This window comes from Lichenostomus cassidix, chromosome 10, assembly GCF_008360975.1.
Source record: "Lichenostomus cassidix isolate B80296 chromosome 10, HeHo_3.0, whole genome shotgun sequence".
Lineage (NCBI taxonomy): Eukaryota > Metazoa > Chordata > Aves > Passeriformes > Meliphagidae > Lichenostomus > Lichenostomus cassidix.
Genome location: NC_139491.1, coordinates 15,251,754 through 15,271,935, shown reverse-complemented (window position 1 = coordinate 15,271,935; position 20,182 = coordinate 15,251,754). Strand labels below are relative to the sequence as shown.

The following is a 20,182-nucleotide window of genomic DNA, read 5'->3' as shown; positions in this document are numbered from 1 at the left end:
ATTGCAGCATTTGTTGCATCTCTTGGGACTAAAGAATTTTGTTTCTTGAATCTGTTCACACAGCTGTGTTTGGAGATTCTACCACTTCCATGCAGGCAGAACATAAGTATGCAAACACTTCGCCTAGATCCAGCATCTCTGCCTTTTCACACTCTGTCTGGGACTTCATTAGAAACATGTTTGTTCTCCCATAATGGTGGCATAAAAGAAAGTTTTGCTAGCAGGAAGAAAAGATAAATAATGAGGAACTTTCAGGCCTCAAAGGATAGCCTCTTCCTGCACGTACCCGGCCACCCTTTCCTTTGCTAAGCCCTTCAGACTTTTGCTGGCGTCTCTGGCTTTGGCTGACAGAAAGACAACTGGCCACTTCCTTTGCAGTGACCATCTAAATGAGTCCCTGTCTCTGTAGCAGCACTTGGCTAACTAGAGCCTTCACATCAAACTGTGTCAGTCTCTCACACTACATAGCTTCTCTGACTACATTGAGAGTACCTTCAGCCCTGAGAGCTCTAGAGCAGCCACCTGAGGGTCACATATTCACTAATTAATTTCCTTTGCAAGCTAAATGGACTAGAGCTTTCAGCAAAACTCTGCTAAACTGTTCTTTCTTTTACAGACAAAATTGTCACCATCTGGGGCTCACCTGTAAGACAATCTGTACAGGCAATCACGTCAAGCAAAAGAAAAAGGTATGTCTTTCTGGAATTATCCACACATTTCACAATTTATTTTTCTTTGCCACATTTAAAGAATGCTGGACTTTTCACTGGTGAAGAAACCAAGGAGCTGTTCTGCTCATGGGCTTTTTGGTTTTGGGGTGAAGTAATCTTCAATCATGAACATAAAGAATTTCTCTAAGGAGAATAGAGAATGTGAGGGGCAAGCTATGAGAGGTCATTTTACTCAAGCCCAAAACAGTATTGGACAAAACAGTTTTATTTTTTGCCTGTCATGATTTCCTAGAAGTTAATAGCTCTGTGCATTTACAGCAAAAGGTTATATATGCAACTGTTGGGAACTTTTTCAATTTTTTTTCCCTGGTCTCCACATTAGCTGCAAAAGGAAATATTTTTCAAAGATAAGATGAGATTCTTTTGGGGGTTTCAAGAATATTCTAAACTGATATTGGGGTTCTATGAGAGAACTAGATCTGGTTTTCTTCCCTAACCATCAACTTTCACTTGCTTATGATATGAAAACGCATCTCTGCAAAACTGTCTTCGTGTGTTACCAAATGTGCTTCTCCATATGTGTTGTGTTGGTGCTAAATGTATTATATTGTTTACAGCTGGTGTCTCATTAAGAATTTAGGGTTGCTTTATCTGCCACTGATTGGATGTTATCTGTAATAGGCTGATTTCAAACGAGAATTCTTAGTGTTTCTAGATAAGGAGTCCTTGCTTGAACAGGTACACCTGTGATTTTTTTTCCTTCTATTCCACATATTTTGCCTAGTTCTTGGTCTTAAATGTTGCTGGTTTTGTCACAGTAAGTGGAGGAAGGGAATGCTCAGTTCTAAAAGTGGGTTCCTTAATCCATTTCCTTCCAACTCTAGTGTTGTTGGAAGAGCAGCAATGAAAGACTGCTTTGGTGTGGGGAAGGTAGGTTTAACCGAGTGAGATAGAACACACCTGTCTGCGCACTGGAATAGCTGCAGCCAGGTTAGTTGGGAAGTTACTGTGGGCTGAAGTAGACTTTCATGTCGAGAGAGAAGGCACATCGAAAGCAGTAACTTATTGTAACGTACCCCACTCTACAGTGGGCAAAACGGCGCATGGTGATTTCCATACCGAGGATGGAAACGGAAAGAAGCAACGCTTCCCATCTGCCCCTGCCGCGGGACCGTCGCGGGGCGGAGGAGCGCTCGTGGTGCAGCGGCGGCTGCGGGCCGTTCCCGGCCGTGAATCGCCGCCGGCATCGCCCGGGAGCGCCGAGGCCGCGTTTGCCCAGCGCCGCCGAGGGACGGGCTCGGGAAGGCGGCGGCCCCGCGGGCGGCCCCGGGCCGCGCTGTGCCGGCGGCTCAGCGCGGCTGCCGCGGGGGCGGAGCGGGGCGGAGCGCGGCTCCCCGGGCCGCTGCGGGCAGCCAGGGGAGGGAGGGCCCTGCGGCCGGTGACTTCATGGGAAGGAGGCGGCGGCGGTGGGAGGTGGGTCTCGCTTTCCGTCTCCCGGTGCCGTCTGCAGGGCGGGCGCGAGGCGGCCGCTGCGCCGGGCAGCGCGGGCGGGGGGACAGCGGTGACGGAAAGCGGCAGCTGGGGGGGGACGGCAGCGCTGGGTTGACTCCCTCCCCCCCTTCCCCCTCCCGGCCGGAGGAAGATGGAGCTCGGTTAGTGAGGGCTTGCGGGAGGAGCAGCGGGAGCAGGTAAGAGCTGCTTCTCCTCCTCCTCCTCCTCCTGTGCGCCCGGGCTGCGAGCGGCGGGCGGGCCGGTGGCAGCGGCGCAGGTGGCACAGGTGGGCCCGGCCGCAGCCGTGTCCTTGCCCGCGGGCTGCCCGCGCCGCCCCGGCCGCAGAAGTTCCCGCTGTGCGGAGCTGCGGGCGCACAGCCTGAGGGCAGCGCCCTCGGCCGCAGCCCGTGAGGGCAAAGCCGGGCGTTCCGAAGCGCCTCCCGCCCCGTGCCTGGGCTGTCGTGGCGGGGATGCGGGTAGGGCTGCCGGCTCTGCCCCCGCCCCGTCTCCCCCGGCTCATTGATGAGCTCCGGGAAGGGCTTCTGCATTGCAGACTCGCTTCGCTCCTGCATCCGCGGCTTCAGCCGGTGCGAGGAGCCTGTTCCCTGGCGGGGTGCTTCGGTGCTGCTTGGGCAAGAGGCCGATTTGGGCAGGTGGTATGTCCTTCTGTGTTTCTTGGACCGTGTCAGGACATTTGGGGGGATTGACCTCATTCGATAACTATTAGATGTACGTGTGATATTTGTTCTCCTTTTGAAAGAGCTACGAAAGGGTATCCGCTTGGATTTGTTTGAATAATGCTCATTAGGAGTTCACAGGGTGCAATACAGTGCAGTGAGATATAATGTGCATATAAAACATAATGCAGTGAGGCACACGACCTTACATAATCTAAATTTAAAAAGCTCACTACCCCTACGCTTACCCTGGAGGTTGTAGGAACATGTCAGTTCTCAGCGCTTTCTGGAGACTCGTTCGGTACCTATCTGATATAAAGATGCAGCGTGCCCTGTGAGCCAGTGCTGAAAATAAAAGAGTAAATTGTTGACTACTTTTGCTGTAGTTCTGTCACAGTGAGTTGCTCATCACTGGTCAGTGTCTCGCACCCACAGTGATATTCATGGCTACGTGGGCATACACAGCTCCCACAGCCAGAGGGAATGGTCTCTTGTGTTGTTCCTTGGATGTGCCTTTAAATTGACCAGCTAAAACACTGTCATATTTTAATAAACTCTTGAAGCTTCTCTCCCTAGGCCCAAATAGTGCTGCATTTTCTAGCATATGGATATGAATTTAATGTAAAGAGAAAGAATCCTTTCACACTTTTCATTTGACCTTCACCATCTCAGACAAATACTCAAAACTGATGATCAGGGAAAGTATTTTGGAAAGGGCTGATTTAAAATATGTTGCTGGGTGCAACATATGCAACTCATACCGTATCTAGGATGACACACAGTCAGCGTTCTGAGGTCTATATCCGAAGGAAACTAATGTCTGATAAATTTGGCCCACATTTTATTTTAACTCAGTCCTTACAGATGACATTGACTTTAATAAAGGTTGCTATGGCACAGATTTAAAGCAAATTATATTAAGCTTCTGGAATTGAAACTGCTGTTGATAGGAAAAGTGTTGTTTTGTTATTTACAATCTGTTATTAAAATATGAGTGTGTTAGCTGTTGAGGCTGGATCTGGCTCTGTGTTCTGCTGTTGGTGTGAATTGACTAAATGGTCTCCTTTCTATGGATGGAGGCCAGATTTTTCCCTGGTATGACTGTGCTGCTCACACAGGGGCAGGCTAGACTTTTCCCATTTGAATCTGGAATACAGATGAATATCAGTGCCTACCAGCCTCTGGAACACTTTCTAATTCAAGCCTGCGTGCTTTTGATAAAGCTGCAACATTGGTGTGGAGTTCAGAGCCTCTGTGGGCTGTGCATGCCCACACAGCAGCAATCGTGGTATGACATGGGGTTGAAATGACACCTTTGTGAGTCTGGTTCTTTTATGATACTATGTTTTCATGTCTGTAGTTTTACAAGAAACTCAGTCATCTTCAGGACAGCTTATTTCAGGTATAATATAACAACTGTTAAGAGTATGAGGGTGGGTAGGGATCAGGTGTAATAGAGTCATATTTTTGTGTATGAATAGTGCAAAATTAACTGATTGTTTGGTTAACCGTAATGTATCTTGTTTCGAAAAAGGTTGGTTTGTTGGTTTGGGGTTTTTTTTGCAAATGGATTCTGGAAGATTTTAGTCTTGGTTTAATCAATACAAATTCACGTAGCGGTGATGGTGGCTGGATGTTACAGGCTCCGAGGAAGCGTGTAATGAGCAGGTAGAAAGGTACTTAGTCCTTCCCTAGTAAGGCTAACTCTGCATCTTTCACTGCCCTGGCACATCTCTCTTATTGTCATGTTGGCAGACTCAGCAAAAAGGCCATTGAGTGAATAGAGCTCCAGGTAAGGAGTTTTATAGATCTGTACACATGCAGGCTGTGAACACTGAGTCTGATGTTACCAGTGTGACCATTGTGCTGATTGTTGCTGTAGTTGCCCTTCATGTTACTTATTTAAAAAATAGGGAATCTATGTTTTAATCAGTACTATACAGAGAACATTTAATTTAAATTAAAACTGTATGTTTTAAATATAAAATTCCTATGGTGTTTTCAGGTCACTTAGAGTCTTATATGAGTTCATTGGTATCATATCTGTGTTATTTGGGGGCAAAAGGGAGTTTTTATTAAATTTGTTATATATTGCACAGACAGAAGAATTTAAAAAATGTGTATATCGCTGTGTTGTCGCATACTGTTATTTAGCTGATTATTGCCTTTAGACACAGTAACCCTCTGTAGTCTTCATGGGAGGAGAAGAGCACTGGCAAGGCACAGTTATATATTGAGTTATATAGGAGAGAAAGTTGGACTTGAGAGAAGGAAAGGACTAAGGGAGCTAGCAGAATGTTTGTTTCCAGATAGTCTGCACCTCATATCTTGCAGTTTTTAATGAAGTCTCCTTCTGTTTAATATATTCTGTATTCCAAAAACATAATGGAATCTAATGTTCCTTTTGACTTGAATTTCATAAGATATCTTGGGATTCATACTAAGCAAAAATTAAACATAAACTTTTAATTAAGCAAATGGTAGGCTTAAAATACCCAGTGCAACTGTTATTAATTTGAGGACTGAAAATAGAAAAGGCTTTGTTGTTGTTGTAGATTTTGTATTCTACTGGTTCATATGTCATTGATATGACTACATAGGCATTCATAGATATTTAGACTGAAGTATAGAGCTAGATGGGATGTGGACCTTCTAAATAAATTGATCAGGTTGCCCTAAGGAAAAAACTGGAAGATTAACTTGGTTGCTTAGATGGTCTGAAAATTCAGTTGTATAGTCTTACACAAAGGTAGTTTACCAGTTGAGGTGTGATACAAATATTGCACACATGTTACGTTACATTTTCCTGTATTTCTTTATCATTATTTTCCTAAGGCAAAGAATGACACAAAACAGAGAAGTCGAGTAAGATGGCAGAACTGTTTTCAAATCCTTTATGGTAATTGGTTTGTTTTATTTTAAGGGCAGATGAATTAGTATACACATGTAAATATAACAGTACAAGTTTCATTGTCAGATATTTACTAGACTCTGTTTAGTTGTCCTTCCCCAGCTATTGAACCAGGGGAGGAAAAATTGTGAATCTGACAAGCATGGAGGTACTGGAGATATGAAAGACTGGACTTACAGGTCTGTTTTCATATTGCTCTCCTAACATTGCTGCTTCTGTGATTATTTCTGAATTTGAGTATTTTAAAAAGGCAAAGCTAACTCTGATGTATTTTAAGTCTCATTCTCAGTTTACTTAAGTTTCTTGTTGTTCTTCTATTTGAGGTCAGTGTTGTCTATTTTAGGGTACTGTTACACCAGTGATTTTTAGTCATAGTGCTTTGCTGTAGTGTTTTACTGTGGATGATTGACATTATGTGTATTTATTTAATATCTTTTGGATGGAACCTTTGAAAAGCTTTAGGCTTGAAATAGAGAAATTGTTCAACTTGCTTATTATCTTTTATTAAAACAGTTTATAAATTGATTTATTATTTTAGGGTATCTCAGTCTCTTGAAATACAATTTAGTGAAAAAGATCAGAAATCTCAGGACAAAGGCAGGAATTTGCTCTGATTTGCTTGAAAATGTATTTTCTTATGTATTTTATAGAAGACATGAAAGATTGGTGTTGCTGGAAGTATTTTTCAGTACTTGCAAGGCATTTTTCAGACTGAGCATATCTGAAGATACTTCACGATATATTTAGTAAAATTAGAATGCCTCCTATTGTATATTGAAAATTCCATTGGTCAGGACACTGAGTTTTGCTGCTCTCTGATCATGATTTCAGGTTTGTATGCGATGCTTCAATTCAGCCTGTACACAGAACAAAGTATGGGGGGTTTTGTACAAAGGGTAAAGTAGCTATTTTTATCTGTCAGTGTTTTGCAGATACTCAGTTCTCTACAGTGATGTTTTTTTTTTTCACTTGCACATTCTCTTAGGATGTGCTGAGTAATCATTTGCATTGAGTAGTTAATCAAAGATGGGGCAAAACCCATGTAGAAACTGAGCAAGCTGTGGAAGAATTTTAATTCTCATTTTGGACACAATGGTTATATTTCCACTATTGTTTTCAGAATTAGTGTAAGGAACACTGAGAACTTGTTCTTTAATTAGATGCTTGAAATATCACGTTTCTAATCCTGATATCTGCTGACATTAGTGGCCTGTGTCCTATGGAAATGTACAAAGTGGTTACTGCTGTGTGTGACCAGGAGATGCAATACTGTGATGTTATCAGAAATGTGTTCGAATGCCTTTGATTAAAATGGCCAGCTGCCATGGTGATAGTGCCATAGAAACTGGTAAAATAATCAGTGCCTATTAGGAAATCTGAATGAAAAAATTCTTCTCTAGTTTTGTCTTTTATGTTTCAGCACCTAAGCAGGAATGAAACTCTGCTGATGTTATATTCCTGATTGAAAAACATACTGAACAAATTCCTTTGTATTACACAGCAGCCCAGGCTCAGGTTATTATAGTGGTACTGCTGAAGCATTAAATGCATGAGTGACTGACAATTCAGTCATCCCACAGATGACTTCTAGTCCCAAGAACAAGGGCATTGGAGTAGAGACCTTTCATACAGAACTGATATTTGTTGTTAAGTCTTTACTTTACTCTTTTCCATTATAATTACTTTCTAAATAGTGCAGTAAGTATGATTTCCTTTAAAAGCACTCTTCAAGCAAAGCAGGGCTGTGACTGGGTCCTATGGCCAGTGTCTACACTGGCACAGCCCAGTAGTGAAAAACCTTTAATTCGGGAGCCTGACTTCGTAAAGGCTTTTGCCTGTCTCAAACTACGCAAATCATCAGTACAAGAATGCCAAATACCATCATATAGCAGTAATATCTTTACTGGCTTAGCTTTGCTCATCTCTTTTGAGATCTATTGAAACAAGAAACCAAGTGCAAGAAACAGTCCTGGCTTACGTTGTTCTGTCTCTGGTTTGAGTGAGTCATTTCACTCTGACTGATTAGCGACTGTAGAAGGTACTTACACCCCATTGGAACTTGCTAAGCAAGGACATGGGGGATGAACCCAGATGCATCTGTCTAGCTGTATACTCACTAAATTCCTGTGCAAACACATTGCAAAGTTTCTGAGGTGCAACACTTTTATTATGTGTTAAATAGTTTTCCCTCTTAGCATTATAGTGTAAAGGACAATTCCTTGATTGTGGTGGACTTGAGTTTATTAATTAGGTTCACCCTGTACTAAGCAGCAGACAGTAGAAGAAAACACACACTGTGAAGCTGTATACTTCACAGAGAGTATAGAGACAGAAATGATAACATGCTTTCTTTAATCAGAATAACGTACTTATCTGAGAATAGAACTCGGACCAAAGCATTGCAGATGGATGTGCCAGAAACAGTCTCAGATCTGCCACCCCTTGACAGAAACCTGCCCATCTCTTACCTGAGAATATTTCATATCCCAGCAGCTTCTATTTAAAGTCTTAGAGCTGTTACATTGTCAGTTGTGAAGAAGAAGAGGACATACAGGTTAAAGAACATTGTGGTAATGGGAAGGGATTGTTTTAGTGTAAATAATGCATTGATTTAGCAAACTATAATTAAGTGTAAAGCAATGAAATCACCTCCATGTCCTTCTTAATAACTCATTACATCTTTGTCTCTGGAAGAGTGCAAGTGGTTTAAAGGAAAGGTAGAGTATAAAGGGAAGGCAGATTTATGTAATTTCAACAGAAAGAATGACAGAATATACAACCCATAGATAAAGTTCACATGTGGGAAAGATTCAGGTAGCATAGTGTGCTTATCAGTTCTGGCAAGCACAGCTGAGTAAGAGCTGGAGACAAACTTCCCTTCAGAACAAATGAACAAAAGTAACATATAATGGAGAAGGCCACAAGGATAAGGTTAAGTAAACTCAGGTTGATAAGACTGTTTGCACTTTGCCAAATTGAGGCTGTTTGCTGGTAAGAAATTGCCATTGACAAGTAGTATCCTTTTTCATTATCCCTGGGTATTGGTATGTCCAGACATTTCCAAGAAGGGGATTAAATTCGGGGATTGTGAAATTAACCTGAAAGTTCAGAATTTAAATGAAAAAATTACAACAGCTAAAATACTTTATATTACTTGTGATGTTTCATGTTTGGTTTTTTGATAATCATAAAAGCAAGGCTGGAAATAACACTATGGGAAGGCATATCAATGTCAAGGCATTCAGGGTGGAAGTTCCAGGTTTTAGTGACAGTTTCCCGCAAGGATTTGAGGTCCTATGAGCTACTGTCACAGCTTCTTATCATGTATAGCTTTGATAACTCAGGAGGCAGGGGAAAAGAATCAGTTGTTCTAATATTGGACTTTATGCAGTATCTCTTCTATATTGAAAGACCTGTGTGAAGGAATGAATTTTTGAGCCATGTTGTTGGGAGTCTCTCAGTGGCTGATGAGCACTGTAGAAGCCAAATGTTCTTAGCCAATAGAGAGTTTATTCTTTCAGGCTTCATTATGTGAATGGGTATGAACCTCAGATACACAGAACTCACATCTATGGTTATAATTAAAGTTTTCTTAGATATTTGTGTTGTGATTCTGTTCATTGCTTAATACTTCAAGACAGAGTTTCAATTAAAGTCGGAAAAGTTGTTTGCACTCATGTGAATAATCCTCCTTTTCTGAGAGCCACCCAGAAGTGCTTTGCTGACTTGCTCTTTCTCTTCTATTTCTCTCACTGTGTATAGTCACACTTGTATCTCTCTGCTCTGGCATTCCAACCTGAGGATGCTTAGTGGATAAGAACTGTATAACAGTTTTGGGCAGGAAATGCAAAGATAGATATTCGTAACCATCAGACTGTGAATGCTCAAGGCAGAATTTAATCAGGATTATTAAAAGGATGCCTTTTCTTGGCAAGGATAAGGAAGAAACAAAAGGCTGTGAAAAAAACATCTTATATGAAGGTTCTCTTGAAGAAACCCCATGTAGAGATCTGTAGTGTCTCCTGGGCAACACAGTTTACATTTTTATAATTCTGCATTGTTCAAAATTTCTTCTGACATTGATGGATAAAAGCCTGTGCAGAAGAAAGAGCAGCATCATAAATCTAGAGCTGTGTTGTTTGTAACAATAATCACCACATTGTCTCTCTCTGGGCCACATCATCTTTGTAACAGGAGATACCTATTTTCTATAGTTTAATCCCAAATACTTTTCTCAGTTCCTCTACCTTTCAAAAGGAAAATCGCTGTGATTGGCAGAGGAGGATGTGTCAAACAATGGCTAGTAGGTTGGATATTGAATCTCAGCGCTTATGACTGGGAGAATTAATAAGGATTTTTTAATAGGGCCCAAGTCTATTTGAACTGGGTTTGTGATTATAAACACATCCTACAAACCATTAATTACTTATTACACATGAGGGAATCTTTAAAGCAAGCCTGTAGCACTGACTTACTGACAAATGCACCACACTGCTGGGCTGTATTGCTCATGTGCAGGCTTGGTGGCACTGACTGCAAAAGGATGCAATGCTCGTGTCTGCAGATCAGGAATATGTGCTCATCCTGGAAAACCTGAGGCATATGCATCCAGTTGAGATGTTGCTGGCTGCTCTCCCTCAGTGCTAATGCAGATCAGATGTTTGATTATGAGCACACAACACTGCAAAATGTAGACCTTAATTAGCACAGAAGTCTAAATCATTGTCTTTTCCTACCACCAAAGATGAACACTCACTCAGCCTGAACAGCTCAGTTCTAAGTCTGGAGCTGATGACATGTTTGCATCTAGCTGATAATATTTTAATTTTCTTTGATATAGAATTTGAGAAACAGCTGTTATAATTTTCCTTCCTCTTGTTTCATCTCCTAAAATAAGAAATGGTTCCTTTAAGAGCTATTCAGTTGTTAGGTTTCATTCCACATGCCTCTCATGTTTAAGATAAAATATTTTCCAATCCGGTATAAATAGAGGGATATGTACACATGAGAGAAGGTATCTCTGAAGCCTTTTGGTTGTCATTAAATGTATCTTTACAGAAAGAAAAATGAAATACCCTTCTTTGGATTTCATAACGAAGTTTACTTCCATAAAAAGTTGCTTATTTTTCTGAGGTAAAGATCGGGAGAGCATTTTTTGGGTAGAAATAGTCCAGTTATTTTCTTACAGAGGTTGTAGTAACATGTATGTTCTTTGTGAACCATTTTTCTTCTCTGAGTCTGAAACTCATCAATGGAGGAGAAAATGATTCTGTAACAAATTTCTTGAGAGTTATGCTGCCATGGTCCTTAGGAACTGGAGAAAAAGAGGTCTGAGGCTTTAAAAATACAAAATCCATCTACCTCCTCCAGGCCACTGAAATGGGCCTTCTCTCCTGGTAGAATCAGGCCAGAAAATAGCATTTGAGTTGTGGAGTTTTGAGTATCTTCGGCAGAAGATTACCTCAGATGGAGTCATTGTGGCAGTAAAATACATTTTAAGCTGAAATACTAAAAGAGTGGATGGCCAACAAGTGGGTTTAGTTAACTGCTATTACCACTACTCTGTTCATATCCCTAAAACTGTCTTTTACTGTCACAGAGCTGCAGATTTAGGCCCAGATATTTAAAAACACATCTCATGACTAATATCGATGAAAAAAAAAAGTCTATTTTGAGCAGCTTGAAATGATGCCATGTCAGTATATTCACTTTTAAAGTGGGGCGAAATGTAACTGTATAAAATAGTTTGCCACATAGGTGTGATTTCTGGGGATATTTTATCTTCAAGCTATATCTTTCTTGGCTATGGCTATGGAAAATACATTGTGTTTAGGGAGAAGAAGAAAAAAAATAGATTTCCATGAAACCTGTGACTTCACCAGTATTGTTGTATATTTCATGGTCTTAAGAGGAGCTAATTTTAAAACGGATTCAATGCTGTATAGTAAAATCCTGAGACCTAGATGCAAAAATGTCTGATAAATCAAACTCTAATTATGATAGCTTGTGGTTATCTTTTATGTTTTTATCACTATACCATGATAAATTTAACCTAGTGTTAGTTGTAATTTTATAATTTCAGCTAATGAGCACTGCAGACAAATGTTCACCAAGTGCTGTGAAGGTGGAAATGCCAAAGCAGAACTTCGCTCTCTGCACAGGTGTTTATGCAAAATGTGACCTTTGTTTGATCTTCCAGCTTAAGTTACAACGCAAATGAAATGCAGTAGCTGTAAATATAAAACTGTAGGTATACACTTGTTAGGGGCTATCGCTGTTTTTGAAAGAAAAGGTTGTTGCAAACGTAGTTGAAGATTGACAGACGTATTCTTAGAAGAATGAGTTATTGTCAAATTGCAAGAATATTTGCTAAACACTGTAGAAATCTATACCTTGTAAAAATACGTTGAAGTAGGGAAGCAGTTAATTTGACAGTAATTTGCTAGGAAAGTTGTGTGCTTTTTATTTTCTTTATTTGAATTTTCAGAAATTTCCTGGTGGCTGGTAAGAAAAAGCTTATTGCCTGTATAATAAAATAATCTGGATGGAGAGAGCTGCTAATAATATGCCATTCTCCTTCTGTGTTGCTTCTTCACGTTCCCACTGTTTGCTTGGCTGGAATGTAGTGGTGTTACATATTTGTAGATCTACCAGCTCTTCTTCAAGCCTTGTCCTGTTAAATTGGGTCACAGCATATAATGCATGTTAAATAAGACAAGAAGGCTTGTTGTATTTACAGAAAAAAGTTAGCAGCAGGATCTCACAGTATTTACAGGAAATATATTTTGGTTAAGAATAAGCACATTTCCTTTAAATACATTACTAGCCATTCACAAAGTCTTGTGTTCTTCTGGAAGACATCTTCCTCTGTGTGTAAATGGCACAGGATTCAACAAAGTTGAGCGAATGTAGCAAAATCTCAGGCTATAGCTCTGAGATCCAGTGGCTTGGTAGATCTTTGGTTAGTGTTTTGCAATAACACATTTAAGTTTTGTGTGTTGAAATAATTTTTTTTTAGAGACAGACTAAAAGGAATTATTTTATCTCAGAATCCATGCAGAGAAAAGTGTTTTTAAAGTTTCCACTGTTCCTTGCCTCAGTTGAAAAGCTGACTACAAGTCCTTAAGACATCACATGACTTCTTTTAATGAGATTTAGTCTTCTAGGTCATATGAAGTACTTTTAAAAAGTTTATTCTTGTCCTGATGATTAAACTTCCAGATCAAGTTGTAACTTCATTAATAGTTCAAAACATTGATTGTATATCTGAAGAGCAGAGCTGCACATTAGTCCCTAAGCCTTGTGTGTTGTCTGTTCTTCTGTACTTTGCAAAATGAAACATTTTCCTAGCCCTTAGATGTGCCTGTTTAAAACCAAACCTGCAGGTGTGTAGTCTTTGGTAAGCTATGGCAGATATTGCAGCATTCCCTTCCAACCTTTCTCCTCCTGGGATCCTCTAGAATTTCTCTAAATCCATGTTGTCCTATGAATCCCGTGTTTGCCAATCATGGGGCTTATACTACTTTGTGAATAGTGATCTGTCATGAAACACAGTTTCTAAAAAATTCGTTTGCAGTACCTCTTAAACACTTCAAATGAAATGTTCAAAGAATGGTCATATGTACTGCTACTAATGAAATTTGCCTTAGTGTTAAGGGCACTAGGGCTTAAAAGTTACCTTTTTTATTTCAGAATGTAGTTTCTATGTATTAATGAGTAAATTCTTCAGAAACTTTGCATCTGTTGTGGGGATTTAGTATTTTGATGGAGAGATGTCTAGGATGTGACTCATTAGATTTCTGAGGCTGGTGTGACATTCATGAGGCTTTATGGTCTTGTCTCCTGATATCAGTCTAGCTATAGAACTCAGATGATTAATTTCTTCCTAAAAATCTATAGGTCTTGTTGAACTATAGCATCCTCTTCAGAAAGCCTCTCATTCCTGATTTACAGACTCTTAATTCATTGGATGAATTGTATGAATCCATAAAAGGTAGCAGCCTTGGTCACATGGGTTGTACCTTTGTGTTTCAAAGAAGTCCTTTTGTATTACCTTTCTTGTGACTAAAAGTGAAGTTGAATGAACAGTCTGGGTTTAAACATGACTGTGAGAAAAGGATTTGCTTTTGTATGGTAGCTAAGCTGGTGTTTTAATTAAGCAGTTAGTGTATACAGGTTTTAGAGTTGTCATGACTTAAAACACACAAAATAAACATCCTGTGTTTATAAAAGTGATCATAGAGTGTGAAATGTTCTTTGATAGAACTTGCTTTCTATCTGCTTGCATTTTATAAATTTATCCTTTGATGAAAAGCTCCTGTTTGCTTTACTCAGACCATGGGTAGCGTCAGAGGCCTCTCTGCAAAAGTCAGGTTACAAACCAAGGCCAGGATGGAGAAGCTGCTACAGCCCTTGCACATCCTGGCACTGACAGTATTTCACATGTCCAGAATTGTTCAGTGCCCAGGGTAGCAAGTGTTTGAGAGAAAAAGTCTTCTTTCTTTGCAGAATAAGCTAAGACAGCTGTTAAATTTCATGCTTAGCTGCAGAGCTCATACGTGATCACTGAAGATGAGTATCTGCCTTAAATAAAGGAGTAGGTCATTAATCTTTTGAGAGCTGTTCATGCAGTCTTTGCAAATACAGAGACCTTGGGGATAACATAACTTCAGTAGCAGAGCCTGCTAGCTCTTGTGTGTCACTGTGGTGTTAATTGGAGGAAAATTATAGTAAACTTGCATGCTTTCTAGCTGAATTGTCACCAATCTGTTTAAAATGTTTTAGTTGCCTTTCTCAGATCTTTACTGTTAATGAAATTACCTCCTAGGATTTTATGCATCTAAAAAGATGCAATAACAGTGCCAGAAACAAAATTAATATGCCACGAGAGTTTTCCTAATGAAATTAATATGGTATTTATAACCTTTTTAAAGAGGCTTTTCACCAGTTACAGCATAAAATGAACTCCCAGGAGATGGAAATGCTCTTTCTTAGGCCAAGCTTTTATACTTCTGCCTGCTTCCTTCCATGATACATGAAATGGAAATCTTGAAATAAAAATTAATTCTTTTACACCCTTCAGTGGATTCCTAACTTTTTTATTATTAATTGTGGACTTCAGTTTTAGATTAGTGTTTATTTTTTGATCTTTTATGCTGTGTTTTTCCATGAGGTAGCAGCAGCTATGAGTGTAAAATTCATTTTTCTTTTGACAAGACAGTGTTTTCCATTTTCTACCAAAATACTTTTGTAAATGGAATGTAAAACTTCAGTTTGAGACCTGCAGCTACGAAGTTCAATTGTGTAAAAGTTTTCTGGTTTGGGGGAGTTAGATTTCTTTTTTCTTTGTTTACTTTTTATGTTTTTGTTTTGTAAATGGTGAATCAAATGTGCTTAAACATCTATAAAGAGGTATTGTTATTGTGGCAGGGCACAGCTTGCTGAGGAGAACTAAGAGGAAACTGAGTCTTGTTGCTGTCAAAGGTGAGACAGAGCTAAATCCAGCATGGAGTGGGTTTATTGTGGAACCAGCAAGAGTTAGCCTTTTATCACATTGGTCCCATTTGGGATATCACTCACCTGCTCTGCTGCCAGCACTACATTAAGTGGGTCTTGACTTTCCTTCCCAGCAGCTTGAGCACTGCTCAGTTGGGAAGTTTGGGTAGGAAGTTGAATTGGTTTGTGCTGTGCCTCTCCTTGAAGTTTCTCCTGGAAAACACTGGCCAGGGCTCCTGGGCATCCCCTGACAATCATTTGTCTCCATGCATCTCTCGTCTCTAGGATTTTCCCTTGTTGCCAGTCATGATCTTTGCTGCCTTCTTTCCTGGCTTCTTCTGCATTCTGAGACTGCTGCTGCTTTCAGGGAACCCTTATTTTCAACACTCCAACTCCCATTTTTCCTCAGCTGAAATAATCAGTGTGCAGAAACACTATGTGTGAGCAGCCTTTTTAATTCATGCTGTACCTCTGTGATAGTTGGAGGATTCAGAATGTGACCCTTCTGTTTAGTCCAGGTGTCACCAAAGATTACAAGCAGCTTGTACAGATGCTTGTAAAGTCTTCTGCCTAAGAGTTCAGAGTCCAGTGTCACTCACCCACAGACCCACACATATCCCCAATTCTCTGCTGCCTGTTAGCCTTTGCAACTGAAGCTGTTCTTTTCACTGATGTATTTCTGCCAAAAGCTATGTTTGGTGCCGTTAGGAAAACCTTCCTTCACCTTGTCATAGTCTCTGATCTTCACTAATGTGAATATCTTGCTTCTGCAGCATGCTTTCACACAGAATTTCTAAGCTCACAAGGTATGAAAGGAATCCAGATGTGGATTGGTGGTAGAACAGGAGGGACAGCATATGACTGTCAGTTTGCATCTCATATGACAATTTCAAGGTTTACTTTATGTGGAAGCTTTACATAATGTGCGAACTTTCACGTGCTGCAGTACTTGCCATGATAAATTTCAGGTAGTGTTGTACTCCTTAAATGAAGGAAAAGACTCCCCTGTTGATGGTGAGCGTAGAAACAGACAAAATTTTTAAAAATCAAGGTGACTTAATTGTTCCAAGAAAATGTCTTCATTCTTATTGGAGGTTTTGGTTATTTCTTTGTAGCTTTTCATCTGACTTTTTGATAGCCTTTGATTGATAGCCTTTTCTCTGGTGCTTCCTACATGGTTAATGTGAGGGTGTCCTGTTGCTGGACTGGAGAAGGATCACGGAGTCAGGAGTCCAGCTGGCTGCTCTGTCTTTTCTGGAGGTAGCTGATCCCAGAAACAGAAAGCATTTGGGAGCAGTCAGGGTCTAAAAGCATCACTTGTACATCTCACTGTTGGCTGTCCAAAATAGTTTTCAATTATTAAGATGCTTATATATTTGAAAGGAAGTGTTAATGGACTTTCTAAAAATTGCTTTGTCAAAGCAGCAGAGCACTTTCTCTGGCTGTTATTTTTATGTTTCAGGATATGTTGGGGAGAAAGCTTCTGGAATATGAAAAACAGCTTCAGAGATGAGGACACTTCTTAACTTTCTTATGCCATATGCCTTTCAAGGAGCAGATACTCTTCTCGTATTCTTTCCTTGCAGTGTTTTTGGAGCTTTTGGTTCTGCTGATCTGCTTGAATCAGAGGGTTATCAGCATGCCCAGTGTTCCCAAGAGAAAACAGTATGGAGCCTGATTGTTTCTTCTGTTGGTGTAGCATCCTTGTTGCTGCGAGTATCAAATTTTACTGAGAAAGTTTCAGCCAGCTCCAAGAACTGAGCTGCTGACTGAAGCCAAAGGAACAGTAGCAAAGTGTGTGCTTGCCACAGTTCTAATCAACAGTGCTTCTGCTGTTTCACTTGGAAGGAGATTACAAAGTATTTCTTGGGCAATTTGCTCTACTTCTGTGGCAGAGCTGAAAGAGATGTCCTAATATTTTTTTTTTAATTTAATCAGTTAGAGAAAGGGGGTCAGGAACACTTGGAGAAGTAAAATATCAAGCTTTGTGCGAAGATAAAACATTCTAGACTATAAGCCTTCCCTGTATTTGTGGTGGAGAAAGATGTTTGCCACTCAGGGGTTTATACACTGTTAGGATAGAATAAATATTTATACATATGTGTGTGTATATGCATGTATTTATGTGTAGATATAGAACAAGATAGCTTCTGTTCCTGCTGGTCAGTGTAAGTTTTTTCCATAGCCCTTCCTTTCTCTCTCACCTGTCTGCCTCAGGCTTTCAGCAGGGAATGCAGAGGGATGTGATGTGTAGTGGAGACCTGGCCATGTTGACTTCCCAAGAGAGGAGACTGGGGAGGCAGTGGGATTTTTAGGGAGTGGATGATGCAGGGGTTTTTTAATGCTCTTCAGTATGGGTTTTGTTGGAATTTGGGTTTGTTCTAGTGTTGGACTGTGGGGGTATTTTTGGTTTGTATTTTGTTTTGTTGTTTTTCTTCTCACATATGTTCTTTAATATAAAGATCATTAGCAGAAAAGATTTGCAATGCAATTGACAGATACTCCTCCTCATTATTTCGTTCATATATGACCTGGAATAAAAATAACCTCACAGGGGCAAGACGTGATTGAACTGTCACAGTCTCTGTTTCTACAAGACAGTGAATGCTACGTACAAAGCTGTGTGAGGTTTGTTGATACAAACCTGGCACTGAAAGGGGAGTTGGGTTCCTGCTGAGTGGCTGTGTGGTTATTGGCTCATTGTCTAAGATCTCTTGTTATTAAAATGTTTCATGAAGAACATTTGCAAAATGCTGTTATGATAATCACCATCTTGATGGATACATCAGGTGCTGAAGTGCAGACATGGAGTACTAACAGCTCAGCTCTCCTCAGCCTGAGTTAGAGTCAGGAGATGTAATAGTTCCACTCAAAAATGTAGGTGTTTTGTGCTTCTCTTAAAAACTTCTCAAAGTTGCAGAAGAAAGGAGGGTGAAAAAAAATTTTGTAAAAAATTACCCTTTAAAATCAAACGCTTCCCAGCTGCTGTTAACCTGTCTTTGCATGTTCTGGCAGCACAATTCTACAACTTCCAATCATTCTCAACCATAGGTTGCTAAATATTTGGAGGATTAACACTCAGATTCTGAATTGTACCTTCATCTTCCCTTGATAGATCACTTAACTGGGGGACTAAGAGAGTGTATAGAAGACAATTGCCAAATTTATAAAAACGGAAGGGAGCAGCTGCTTAATACATCTGTTAATCAGTTGCATTACTGCCCATGGCAAGTGAAGAGGAGTTTTGATATTGAGAATACTACAGGCAAAGAGATCCCTGTGTCTGAGGCAGAAGTTCTAACTTCAGCGAAAATCAGTGCATAAAATACAGCAAATCATTGTATGTTAAAGCTGGGCCCTTGGACTTGGGACATGAGCTTTGAAATTTGGGCTGGGTTTTTTTTGTCACACAATTAACTCTACAGTCTCTTAAATAAACTGGAAGATACAGATTGTTGACCCCTTAGGCCATTTTAATTTCAGACACCTAAATTTAGAGTCTGGACTCTCATTCTCTTATTTAGAGCATTGGATTTGTGAGATTTGGACTGGAACCCAGGAGCTTCACCCTCTCCCTTCTTACATTACTGTCCTCTCTCTGAGCCTCTCCAAATACTGAAATTAGTAGCACTTCTTTCTGTCTTGAGACCTTCTCAAATTGCTTTATTCATTTTTCACTCAATTTGCTTCAGAAAGTATGTATGTTGCAGTTCCTTTTATTAAAAACAAAATATGAATCAGATATGGAATGCAGAGAGTTTTTCATTTATAATTAGAAATTTACAACTGTCTGGTCTAGGTGAAGCTTACTGTGGAACTCTTCAAATAGCTGTGCTACATGTTGTGTCATAAAATGGATTAATAGATTATGCAGAGAAAATATGCTCATTATGGTTTTTTTGGAGTTAACTTATGTGCTCCCATCATTGCCTGGATGGTAAGGTGGTAAAAGTTACAATATATACTGAATCTTTTAGATTTCATAATCAAGAAAACATCTTCAAATAAAAGAAAGTTACTACATCTATATGGAGGAAACACTGACAGAGATGTTTGTGTTTTGGAGGGGAAAATAGTGTTTGATATACTCAGTTTTATGTGATAGCTCAGCATAATTACATATTCAACCTGTTACTGCAGTTCAGCATTGGAAGTCAGATCCAGCACATTCTGTGCTGGGTGGTATTAAAATCAGATCAGTGCAGCTTTACATGAAACCAGTGGTCTTCAGCTGTATAGACAAATGCAGGCTAAAGTCTATCAGCCAGATTTTGGAGTTGGGGTATACTGCAGACACATACTGGAGTTCCAGAATACATTAGGGATGCTAATCTATTGTATTGTTCTAGTATACCACAAAAATAGTATTGGAAGTGACACTGTATTCCTTTAATCACTCTCCTTTATTCTCAGCAGCTCAGTGGAATTAAGCTTTGGGCCAGACAGTGACAGCTAGAAGCCATTTATGTGAGCTCTGCAGAAAGCAGCCATCATGAAGGGTTCTTTATTTTTATGTGTAATTTGGGAAGAGAGTAGTGCTATTTTCCAGTGCTGTGGAGAAACGAATATATGTTTCATGAACCATTTTTGTTTCATGTTTCAATGCTATCCAAGTGCAAATGTCAGCAAAATCTGTCATTCCCCACCTCTCCAAAGCCATAAACAAGCTCAGCAGTCACAGTTGTCTCAGAGAGCTGTTACTAATTCAGTCTTTTCTTTTAATGGTTTTTAATTTTACATATATACATGTGTATATATATTGTATAGCTGTAGAATAATTCTGCATAGTCATTAAGGCACAAGCCTTCTCGTGGGCAAGGCCCCAGAAGGAAGCAGCAGTCTTGTGTCAAAAGAATGAAGGGGTGAGGAAGCATAGCCAGGGTATCACTTGAGGCCTGCAGGCATGTGCTGATGAACACAGTCACTACACACTTCCC

The 20,182-nt window shown here is 40.0% G+C and overlaps 1 protein-coding gene across 7 annotated transcripts in view; it reads left to right on the top strand.

Moving 5' to 3' along the window:
• Positions 1-636: 636 nt before the first annotated feature.
• OTUD7A (OTU deubiquitinase 7A) overlaps positions 637-20,182 on the top strand; it is a 105,857-nt gene continuing 86,311 nt past the window's right edge. For 4 of the 7 annotated variants that reach the window (XM_085070826.1, XM_085070819.1, XM_085070825.1 and 1 more), the window contains exon 1: positions 2,152-2,359. The gene's annotated coding sequence lies outside the window, so the exon portion shown is untranslated. The other 3 variants (XM_085070820.1, XM_085070821.1, XM_085070822.1) reach the window with 3 other exon arrangements.